Here is a 12,525-nt window from a genome sequence, read left to right as displayed (position 1 = left end):
ACTACAGCGTAGTGTTATTAGACTACCACACAGTAAGCGTCGTGCGTGTGTGTGTGCGTGCGTGCGTGCGTGTGTGTATGTAGTCACTCTCATAGATTCCCCTATCCCTGCTTCCCCTAACCCTGTGGGGGAAATAAAAAACCTTCTTTTATATTAGGCAACAAATTGTTCTTGTGTCTTTGTTAATTAAAGATGTGATAATGCAATGTTGCAGTTACCCTCAACCGCATATAGTCACCTTCCCAACTCTCATGCTAAAAGGTGTGGCTGGCTGGCTGATACAATGTCCACTATTCTTAGTTTTGCAAACCCCCCTGAAGAGAAACAGACAAATGATATTTACAAGCAAGTACTTCTCATTAATTTACACAATAAGCTGTTATGTACACTGTGGCTTGTTTGTTAAACTTGCTAGCGTTAAACTAGGGAGTGAAAGCCTTTGTTATACAGAACTTTTTGTCAAATTGTGTGCAACCTTAATATGCATTTCTAAAACTGTATAGGATATCCCTACCCTGACTAATAGACAAAAAGAAAACAAACTCTTTTGAACCTTTAAAAATCCTTTTGGTGTTTTGCTTTTTTTAAATTCAGATTCATGTTTGCATCCCAATACAGTTTCATTTTTGTTTGTTTATTCCTTGTCCATCTCTTACGGTGGTGGACTTTTTATTTATCCAGTCACAAAGTCAAAGACACTACCCTCGGGCAATAAATGGGTAAAGCAGTAGCCAGTCCGACAAAGAAGCTGTGAAAGCGTTTAGAGGAAATAGTCCCAGACAGGTTCAACCATGGTGGTTAAACAGGCTTAGCTAATAGTGGTAATGCCTTTGTCAGCCCACAAAGGCCAAATATGTTGATGTTCTGGCTAAAGCCTTCAGCAGTGTCTTTACTTTGCAGTGGGTAAAGAAAGGATGAATAGAGCTATTCTGTATTACATTTTGTTCTCCTTAAAAAGGGACACTTTAAAACTCCAACTTTTCATCCAAAAGAAATTCAGTGCCATCAAAAGTTTCACCCTTTGCTGCAGTCCTTTCTTTTAAGTCTCCCTTACACTGGCCAAATTTGTGAAGAAAAGGAAAAGAGAAGGTGAAAGGGAAAAAAAAGCCTGGTGTCTCTGCTTTCACAAGGGAGCACTGAGCTGGTAACTGATGCAGTCAGAGAATTCTGCGAATAAAGGAAGTGACAAGCAAAACTAATTTGAGACGAAAGCTACTGAACATCTTCCCATGTAAAATCAACAAGCAATACTTCATATCACAAGGACGTTCTAAGACATGTCAGAACTTGTGACACTCTGTACATTTAGAAATATGATTCTCATGATTATTTTGCATAAGATATATCAAGCAATTGTCTAAGTGCTTGAATAAAGTAGTTAATAAAGTCATCCATCCTCGGTCTTTATAACAATTATCCGTGGAACCGAGATTTTGCAGTGCAGTAATAAATGGTTGCTATAATTACAAATGAAGACAAAGGCAGTCCAGAAAAAAGAACAGAGAAATGTGTTTGGAAGTTCACAGACAGGGCAAGTATTCTGAATAGCAAATGTATCCCTAAAACAGAAGTGACTGCTACTGGTTCAAGGTCACTGCAATAGCTGTTAAGAACTGAAACTTCCTTTCCAAAGGAAACTCTAACATCTATTTTCATTTTAAATCAGAATGGAAAAGTATCATTTAGAAATTGCCTACATAATAAAAAATGCAAAACAATATTGTTTGGAAACACTGAAATTTTATTTTTCAATGTTCAAACAATGTATTTAGTTGATGTCAACACATTTACTTTGGTTAAGGTAAAATGTCTATAATGCTGAAGTAATATAATTATTAGACATAACATTGATATCGCATTTAAATAACATATCTTTAATATACAAGTCCCTAAAGTCCATATAAATTTAATTGAAAACAAAAGCTCTAAGTGAAACATTTTATCTTATCTAAAGGAAATGTTCTGACATTAAAAACACAAAACTCAGAATGATTCATTTTGACTTTTCTAATAAAGAAAACCACCCTCATCAAAATCAACATATTCCCTGAAACATTTAATTTTGACAAAATTGCATTTTCTATCAGAAAACTGTTCCACGCAAAAAATTTCAACCAACTCTATTTAAAGTGCATTAATGTGAAATATGCCGGCTTCAACATCAGCACTGATGAAAATGTTGTTATGGGTTACAACACTATTGAGCTAATTTAATTTGTCCCAGGACAAATTCTTGAGCTCATATGTTTTCCTTTTGCTTCACTGCTTACATTTCTATAAAGCCTTCGTTTACATATGCAAAAGTGGTAGTTATATAGGATCATAGAAAAGTAGGCATGGAAAGGATCTCACAAGGTCATCTACTCCAACTCCCAGCTCAAAGTAGCATTGTTCCCAACTGTACCATCCCAGCCAAGAGTCTGTCTAACCTGCTCTTGAAAACTTCCAAGATGGAGATTTCACAAGTTCTCTAGGTAGCCTGGTTCAATTCTTGACCACCCTCATAGTCAGTTTTTCCTAATCACCAACCTAAATTTGCCCTCCTGAAGCTTGAAGCCATTGCTCCTAGTCCTGGCCCCCATGGCTACAGTTAAAAGCCCATCTCCATTTTCTCTATAATTGTCCTGCAGGTATCTGACCATTTATCAAATCCTCCCCTCCCTATCTTCCCTTCTTCAGGCTGAATAACCCTAGTTCTCGCAGCTTTTCCATGTAAGTTTTGCCTCTGAGGCCTCTAATCATTTTTGTTGTTCTCTGCTGGACTCTTTCCAAATTCTCCACATCCTTTGTGAAGTATAGGACCCAAAACTGTTCACAGTACTTCATGTGAGGCCTCAGTAGTGCTGAACAGAGAGGAAGAATCACTTCCCTTGATTTGCAAATGACACTCCTGTTATCACAATCCAAAATGCTGTTGGCTTTTTTTGCAACAAGATCCCACTGTAAATATACTTCATAGACTTTCATATTCCTTAAGTGTCCATGACTTCAACAGCCAAATCTTGACCATCTTGCAATGACATTTTTAGAACTACTAAATAATTAGATACAAGTCAAAAATAAACTTTTAGGAATGTTAGTTATGCTATTGACAGTAACATGTACACTTCAGGTAAAACCTTCACAAAAACATGCATTTGCATAAGTATTAGCAAGACTTACTTTATTCTGCCTTTCTTGCAAATAAATACTCCCATACATTAATGTTTAACTACTAAATAGTTTATCAATGTCAAGGTGAATTGAAAAGTTTTATTTAAAGGAATATTTTAGTTAAGTGTCCTTAAGGTTTCCAACTCTCCACCTGAACAGTGTCTAGCAAATTATGCTCATGGTCGCGCAGGTTTCTTGTTAACATGAAATCCTATTTGTGAGTTATGGGTTTTTCTCCTTTATGTAAGCAATGGTTATACCTTTTTAATGTGAATGACATTTTTATTTTAGATTCAGAGAAAATAACAAAACGAGGATGAACAAAGAAAGTTTCTCCAGTTCAAAAATGTGCCTAGTGCAAAAGGCTGTGCAAAACATCCAGTTCCTCTGGCACTGAGTAAATTTCTGGAAATGTAAGGGTATAGTACAGAAAAAACCCAAAACTATAACAGCAATGGTTACAGTGCTACGGAGAAAGATGCTCCCCTGAGAGCAATACCCATCGACTCTTCAGTGGACATTATGCCGGTGCAGATTCTGGCCTAGAAAGCCTTAATAAATGATCAGCTAAAAGCTTCAGAAATGTTAGACAAAAACCAGTACACTGGTTTTAGCCCTATAATGACATTAGGGATTTCGGCCCCTCTCGGCTTCTGCTCGGTGACATAGCTTTGTGCAGTAACGATGACACTATGATTAGTGAGCCTCCAAATGTAAAATGGAATAGGAGTAGTTAGCAAAGAGGCATTTGCTGGGCTCATTTCAGCTGTACAGACATGCTGAAATAATGATCCTGGCAACATGTTAGCAAAACATTAGAAACACTTTGGTAAGCAAATAATTTAATTACAGTCTTCTCTGAGGCAGTTTATGTTGCACGCCCTTTGACCTTTTATATTGCTGTACCTAAACTCAGCGTGGGATTCACACTTCCTATTCCTGTCACAGAATCTCTCCATCTTGTACCATTTAATATAGTGTGCTCCAGGTGTTCTGTGGTGAATGAATAGTTATATTACTACCTGTCAGACACAATCACACTCTATTCATCATTCGCGGCTGGCTGCGTGAAGCCCTGCTTCCAGCAGGCTCCCTCTCTATTTCCTTGTTCAAACGTCTGCAGTGCTTTCGGCCCATCTGTCAAGCCTGTCATTTAGAGGGAAAACAGTATCAGCGCTTTAAATATATGGAGTTCTCTATTGAAACAGTGCTGTGATTGAACTGTCAGCATTCTCTGTATCACAGACAGTAATTCATGACTGGTCAGAGCTCCATTTAGGTTGCTATTACTATGTTGACCCTGCCGGGTCATGCTGAGGGTTTTTTTCCTTTACAGTTAGGTCTATAAATAGTGCAATTAACCTTTCAAGAATTACAAAATGCTCTCAATTTTCTCCCCCTATTCACTTGCTGTTTGTGACATGTATAATAATAAAGAGAAACTATCGTCAAAGAGAGAGGGTGTTACTGTTTGTTGAAATGCATACCTGGTGTCAATGGAATACAAATAAATATTATAAAGGCCCCATTTCTGCAGCCTCCTCTCAGGTAAAAACTTCTATTGCCATCAATAGGAGTTTTGCCTCAAATCACGAGCTTGTGGGTGTAGGCTCATTGTCTCAAAACAGCCTTGGATAAATCACGTCTTCATAGTTAGAAATCTTGGTTGCTGGTATGTTACAAATTAACATGTAATATTTCCTAACTGATTAACAAATGGGTCTTGGAGAGGAGGGGAGAATTACATTCTTGAAGTCATTACACAATAAAAGGCATTTCTTAAGGGTAATTCAGTTGCAAGTTTTAATCCTTTGCCAGAACAGTCTGCAATCTAAGAAAAGTATGTAACAGAACAATTCTAAAGGGAACTACCTCTCATACCAAGATATACTTCTGAAATAAAAAATGAGGAGAAAATGGCTTTTGGTGTCCTAAGGAAAATTGCTGATTAGTAGTGACTGTAGCTAGTAAAGACCAGCCTCCCTGTCTGCCTAACCAGTCACCTATTAACTGATTTCTGAAGAGTACTAGTGACATAGGCTGGGTTTTAATGTACGAATTAACAACAAGAAAGCATTCTTCAGAGGAAGAAAGGCTAGCCTGATGTTTAAGAAACCTGGGTTCTAGTCCTGTAGCCATCACTGACCTGCTGTGTTGTGTTGCCCAGGTATGCCTCACTGTGTGTTATGGAGATATACCTAACAGAGGGCATATCTACACGAGACATTTACTGCAGAGCTACCTAATTAGCTCCACAGTAAAGTCTCCACGTCTACATGTTTGGCCCTATCGGGCCACAGTAAACTAATAAACTCCGCTGTAGGATAGTACTTGCAAATACAAGTACTGTCCTATGGTGGAGTTATTTGCTGTGCAACAACACATGTGTATATGCAGATGCAGCTGGCTGGGGCACGAGGGTGCTTCAGTGCGGGGGCTGCCTGCTGGCTAGCCCCACACTGAAGCACTCTTGTAGCCCAGCCAGCACCTGCGCAGCATGTTGAGGCGGGTTGGAACAGCCCTGGGCTGACAGGCTGACTCCTGGGGCCCCGGCCAGCCATGGCTGCTCTGACCCAGTTCAGCACACGGTGGTCCTGGGCACACATGCAAACATGGCACCTGAGAGCAATACTGTAGTGCAATATGCACCAGTTTACTGCTTCAAATTAATTGCATGTGTAGATGTGCCCAGACTTAAACTACCTGACTTAGGTACAGCTAGCAAGGTAGTACAGACCCCACGGCAGGCTCTGTGCCCAAATTCTCAGGTGGGTTTTGCATTCTGTACTGAGTAATGCACTGGCACTACTGGTAGTACCTGAGACAGTGAGTTTACACCTAACTCAGGTATTTCTACATGGGTTACAGTCACAGCAGCACAGATATATACTGTGGACATTTATACACGTACCTTTGTCTGCTCTGATGCACCAGAAATCCAGCTCATTGGAGCAGACTCGATTAACTGCGTCCGTGGAACACACGAACTGAGATGCCCCGGTCTCACGCATTTGTAGAAATGATGAAATGCGCGTCAGCACTGAGAAAATGGTGTCAGTACGCCTTTGAACCAAAATACTTTAAATGTGTCTTAGTTCAAAAGCTCATCGCTGCCATTTTCGCAGCACTGATGTACATTTCACCGTTCATACAAATGCATGCAATGCAGCACCGGACGCTTTTAAAAGCACCTGGTGCTCCATCGCATACATGTGTACAAATGTCCTGTGCGTCTACTCTTTCCACCTTTTCCTTGTCTTACCCATTTAGACTAAGGTCTGAGGTGTAGGGGCTCTGCAATATATTTAAATATGCCAGTATCCTTTTAAATAGCTTGTGAGAAACCTGGTGGAAATCACTGTGTTTTCTGTTGTAGAACCAGTCAGAAGAGCAGTTTGGAGTCAACTAGAGCTGGCATATTTGTGTATATTTGGTAAACATTGTTTCTTGGAACAAAACCACATCCCATGATTTCTTCAGTTTGGTTTGTTATGTAAAGAGCAAAAGACACAACAGAATGTATCTGCATGTTAAACAGTGCTTACCACAGTAAGATCTGTCTCTTAATTCAGATCTTTGCTATTTGTCTTGCGTTCGGTCACCCAAGTCATGTGGTAATGTAGACATGTCTGTCCCTGAAAAGACAACTCCCCAAATCCACACAAAATCCTTCAGAATAACCAGGGGCACAGATTCCATTAATACTATGGAAATGCATATTCCAAGAGTGAATCATGACACCTTCTTTTTAGTGAACACCTTTGCAAGCAATTTAGTAATTGCTAAAACAAATTGCTATTCAAAAAGAGATTGCACCTACTAAAAAGAATTTATACTTTATTTTACCTAACTGAATGCATTGTTTTGCAATATTAGCTCAATTTTAATTGATTATGTTGTAATTCCCTGGGTAAGCCCAAAGAGTATTTTAATATTAGAGAAGTAAGATCATCAGCTGCTGCAAAAACACAACACAAACACCAGTGGCAGTAATAGAATTTTCTGCTCATAGAGCAATTTTGTTCTGCATATATGCTTAAGCAACAGAAAAAAAATGTATAGAGGCCCTCTGAAGGCAAAATTATCTTCTTATTACAGACACACAATTAATTTAATCAGTTTCAGCCAGTTTTTTAATATTTGGGGCCCTAAAATAAGGTAATATGGTATAAATCATCCCCCTTGTTGTTAATGGCTTCTTGAATGTCTCTTTTCTTGTCCTCTTCACTGGGAGTGCAAATGTCATAGCTTACATATATTGAATAAGTATAATTACAAAGTAATTTCATCTAGTTCTTTGGAGACAGTCATAAAACAGAGAAAGGCACAAAACAGTGCCCTTGTTGTTGGTCTTAGCATTATTAATGAATACTTCAGTCTTTGTCTGCCCTCAATCTGAAGGCAAAAGCCTTCACTTATTATACAGGCAGAATAAGTGTAAGTCTCATCTCATTAACTGTCATATTACCAGGCTCTATGCCATACCATTCAAGTTTCACTGAACATTCAGAATTGCTTAATTATGTACAGTAAAAACAGTCTGCTGAGACTTTCCCTTTCAGATTAATATGGTGGCAGAAGGACAGAGGTCATCTCCATGACTCACTCTTGCCTGGCACTGCATTAACTCAAAATGACAGAAGTCTTTTGTTAGTAATAAAAAAAGAAAAAATTAAAGAGCATTTAAAAAATAAGATGTTTACATCCAGGGATAAGAGCCACTTTTGATTTTGCAGACTAACAATTGATTCTATCCCTCCTCCCCTCCTTCTGCGTTGGTGTTAAACCGCACAGTGCATTCCTTATAAATTATACCACCCTATGTTAATTATAGTGTGCTGACACTGCTTGTCATTACTAAGCCTACTACATGCTTTGTGTGCTCAGATTTTAATAGCTGTTTGTTCTTCAGAATGTGGCAGAGCTATGCAAGTGGCTGAGATTGGCCATTGCTCACATTTCTTTCTTTAAGCTCTTGCATTTTATTCTATTTTTAAAACAAACCCAGAAAAATCCTAGTTGTGTGGTTTATATTCTGGAAATGCCATCGTCTTCATTCAGTCAAAATAGACTGTGCCTTAATGAGAGCACATTGGGAGTCTATGATAGATTCTTTTAAAACACCCCCATCCCCACATTTCCTAATCCACCCACTGCATAAAGATTTTAGCTATTAAACACACACACAACATAGCTCTGTGTGTGAGAATATATGCATATATATACATTTACATGCATTATTTGTTTATTTCTGATTTCCAGTGAACAATTCGGAATCAGCTTTCCCTCACAAATAAATAAGCTTTCTCTACCAATCAATCCATTCCCAGAAGAATAACTTGCAAAGGAAAAGGGAAGCAGGTTGCCAGTAAGGTTAATCAGTTAGCTAGCATTCTACAATCTGAGGATTCAATCAGAGGGGCTAGTCTTCTTTATCCAGTAATTTTGTACTCCCTCTCTCTCTCTTCAGAAAACAGATATCTGTGTCCATTTAGGTAGACATGCAAGCATACAGTAAAGGAAAAAGGGGGAAAGGGCAATTTTACTTTTAAGGATCTTACCCTGTCAACAAGGTAGTTTTATCCCTTTCTGTTTTAAAGGCAGTTTTTTCTTTCAAAGCAATAGGATTTCCAAAATTTTCTGGATTTTTTTTGAAAAAATGGCCCTGAAATTTGTCACAAGACTTTTTAGCATCTATTATTATAATTTAACACAAGTATGTTATAAATTTACATAGATTACTTTCACTACCTAGTCAGAGGAAAACTTTATTGTGGTCGCTGTTGTTCCTACAAGTAAGATTATTTTGGGCAGAAAAACACTGGTCTAACGGCATTCACTTCTTTGGATACATCTGCCTTTCAACTCTTTTTGAAAAGCACTCATTCCTTGTGGAAAGGCACTACCTCAAATATTCAAAAACATTTGAAATGATGGGATGCCTTGTTGCTGTCACATTTTCATGACATGCCACAATCCACCACATCCCAATATATCAGTAATTGAAAAGGGCAACCACAAACTGACAGAGGATGCAGGTCATTTGCAAACCTCTAACCACTGTCAGTATCAAAATAAACTGGGTTTTAGTGTACTCCTCGTGGTGGTTTGCAGTCCTGCAGAAATATAATCAGGTTGTAAACGCACAAAACAATTAATACTGCTTTAAAATTTGGGGGGTGCGTTCACACAGTTCAGCAGTGTGTACTATAACTCTTTCAGTTATGCCCCCTATTCTGTGGTAAATGGGAGCTGAACCTCAGTAATTTACCCTCTTTCTGATTCAGAGGTAAATTACTGCAGTTTAGCTTCACTTACTGCAGGATAGGAGTTGACAGATGAAACAATTACAACAAATCAGCTGACGTGTTCACAAGTCTTCCCCTCCCCATTACAGTGATAATATAATTATTCATCTGTCTACATTTTCAGTTATTATTCAACTACTGATGTTTTGGTATTATGACCATTCAACTATATCATGCTATATTTTCCATGTGGTCTCATTCTTCTGGATGAAGATACAACTTTTGTGGTTGCCATAGTGAAAAAGGGATACATGGTTAGGACTGAGTGAGCCTATTTAAGGGAAATGCAATAAAGGGTGATGCCTTTCACCATTAAGTTCCCAGCTTGAATTTATTCAGCCATTAGAGAGCAGGATACTTCTGTCTGAAAGGAAATGTTGATTTCAATTTTTAAAAAATTAGGAAAAATACAAAAGGGGAAGATTTTAGTTGATATGCGAAACACAAAATGGAAGATAAGATTGAATCCAATAGCATCATGCCACTAACTACAGTTGCAGTTGTGCTACAACATGATAGCCTATGTTCTTGGACCCATTTTGTTTTTTGAGCCAAACACCCACATGCACACCATTTCCCACCCCAAGAATGAACAAAAAGAAAAGAAATTCAAGGAAGTGAAAACCATTCTGCCAAGATTTCCTCTAGCTAGTTTAGGAATTATTTACATTTCAGTCTCAGCTGCTATAATGAAATATAGTTTTATACTTTTAACTACAAAATATTCTTAGAACTGGTTTAAGACAAGTCTGATAAAAAATGTTTTGCTTCGTAGTACACTTCCAAGTTAGACTATTTTCAAGGTGTCACTATTGTTTCTACATCATACAGAAACTTCTTCCCTGTAAAGTACTGTAAAGTACTAGTAGAGAAACATTATTTATGTCAACTGAACTGAAACGCTCCTGGAGAACAATTTCCAAGCCAACCAGAAAGAATGACTGTGACTATAGGCTAAAATCCTACAACATGCTAAAACAATTGCATAGGTGTTTCTGGTTTAGTGATGCTAGTTTAGGGAAAGACTTTTCCCTCATTTATCAGGACTCCATTACAAGGTTTTTTAATACAGCTCTCAGTAATTAAAGCAAATTAAGAAATGTGAATTGAGATTAATATCCATCCACTTACAGTAGACAGTCTTTTTGCCACAACAATATATTCTTGCACCAGTGTGTACTAGCTCATTTCTAGAGATGGAAACTATTATGCACTGTGTTATGCTGATAGTCTATCACAACCTCCAACCTTTCACATTTATGAAGGCCAGCTGATCAGGTTCTAGTGGTCGTCACTTTAATACTACGCTTGTTAAGTGCCCTTTGCCTTTCAGATTCTCCAACCTGATGATTTCATAAAGGACAATGTTTGCAGATCCTGATATTTTGTTTAAAGGACTCTTTAATGCCAAGATTTGAATCCATCTTACATTTTAACTTACTAAAACCTAAACTGGGTTTTCTTTCTCTTGAGATAAACATCTAACCATTGTTGAAAATAAATGGTGAGGTTTCAATAGCAGCACTGAAAGGGGAAGCTACATTAGAGTAAGTGCTTACGCAGTCACATTTCTGAAATGACACAGCTTATAATTTGGGGATTTGTGTGGGGGGGGGGAGAAGTAATTCATCTTTCCAATAGCTTAAGATGATTAATGTGTATTTTTCACATACATATTTTCATGTTAGAAGAAGAGAAATGGATAAATACCAAAATCAACTTTTAGGCTCATTTCATCTACAAACCAGTAATCATAGAAGAAGTCTGAGGAATTCTAATTTACTCCATTATGAGAGGTTTCTCCTTCTCTCTCTCTCATTTTCTCTTTTGACTTATTCCCTGGGGTATGGTGACCATATGTCTCATTTTTGCATCCTCCAACCCACTCCCCCACACTCCAACCCAGCCCCTAAATCTACAGTATGTTCAGCTGGGACTGGAGCTCAAAGGCAGCTGAATGGACAGAGACATAGCTGCTAAGGTTTATGCCTTGGGCCTCTGCTAGGGTTGGGCCTGGGGGCGACAGGGTTCAAGGAAGCCGCATGCTGCTAGAGGGGACAAATGCTGCTTCTGCAAGAACAGCAGCTAGGGTGCTCACAAAGAAATGACCGAGTGAGAGACCCTTGCTCCTGCACCCCTACTGCAGCCACATAAACCAGTGCCAAAGATAAAATTTGGTGGTGATAATACCAGCAGCTGTGGTACAAAATAACACCCAGCAGCTGGCCCATTTACCCCCTCACTGCTGGCTGCTCTGACACTACATCCTACATCACTAGCAGCATCTGCCTCAACAGCATTCTGGCACCCCCTCTAAGTCCAGGCTAGTCACTCCAAGTTACACAACAGGTTTTGAGACTAGGGCAGTATGGTGACCCTAATTAGGGGTAGATTCAGGGAGGTTCTTGGGCACCAAAATTCCAATTAATTCCAGGTTTATGTGCTGGTTTATGTTAAAAAAGAATTTAGAAAATCCCTTCTTCAGAGACCACAAAATCTGTTATGGCCCTAAATTCATTGCTCACCTATATTTTGAAACTCTAACCTCCCTACATACCCATGCAGAAGCATCCTGAGCCGAGCAGCTATGTCTTAGCCCAGGGGCAGGCAATTATTTCAAGTGGAGGGACACTTACCAAGTCTTGGCAGACTATCGAGGGCTGCATGGGTAGCCCCACCCCTTGACAGGTGCCCCACCCCCTGGTTGCCATCTTGACTGGAAGGGTGAATGTGTGGGTGGGATAGGTGTGGGGGTGTGGAGTAAGGGAGCATGTCGGTGTGTGTGTGGATATGTGGGGTGTGGGTGGGCATGGGGTTTGTGGGGAAACTGTGTGTGGGGGAGGGTGGGTATCGGGGTTTGTGTGAATTGTAGTTCAAAGGGGTGTGGGTGCATGTGTATGGTGGGGTGTGCATGTGGGACTCACCCTATGAACACACACATGCACCCTCTCCTGCTTCTGGCCTCAGGGTACTGGAGCAGGCCCTGTGCTCCCACAGTCTAGAAATGAACCACATGGTACTGGAGCATCGGATGGGCAGGAAAGCAGGGAAATGGCAGCTACAG

General features: G+C 39.3%; 1 long non-coding RNA gene across 1 annotated transcript; it reads right to left on the bottom strand.

The window, feature by feature from the left end:
• Positions 1 to 3,273: 3,273 nt before the first annotated feature.
• LOC109297193 lies at positions 3,274 to 5,512 on the bottom strand. Its single transcript, XR_002097232.1, has 2 exons — positions 4,641 to 5,512; positions 3,274 to 4,299 (listed from the first exon to the last, which is right to left on the bottom strand). It is a non-coding gene; the product is annotated as an uncharacterized LOC109297193 (long non-coding RNA).
• Positions 5,513 to 12,525: the final 7,013 nt, after the last annotated feature.

The sequence above is a fragment of the Gavialis gangeticus genome, unplaced genomic scaffold, assembly GCF_001723915.1.
Source record: "Gavialis gangeticus isolate Ggan-Ray unplaced genomic scaffold, GavGan_comp1, whole genome shotgun sequence".
Taxonomy (NCBI): Eukaryota; Metazoa; Chordata; order Crocodylia; family Gavialidae; genus Gavialis; species Gavialis gangeticus.
This window is presented reverse-complemented; position numbering and strand designations above follow the sequence as displayed.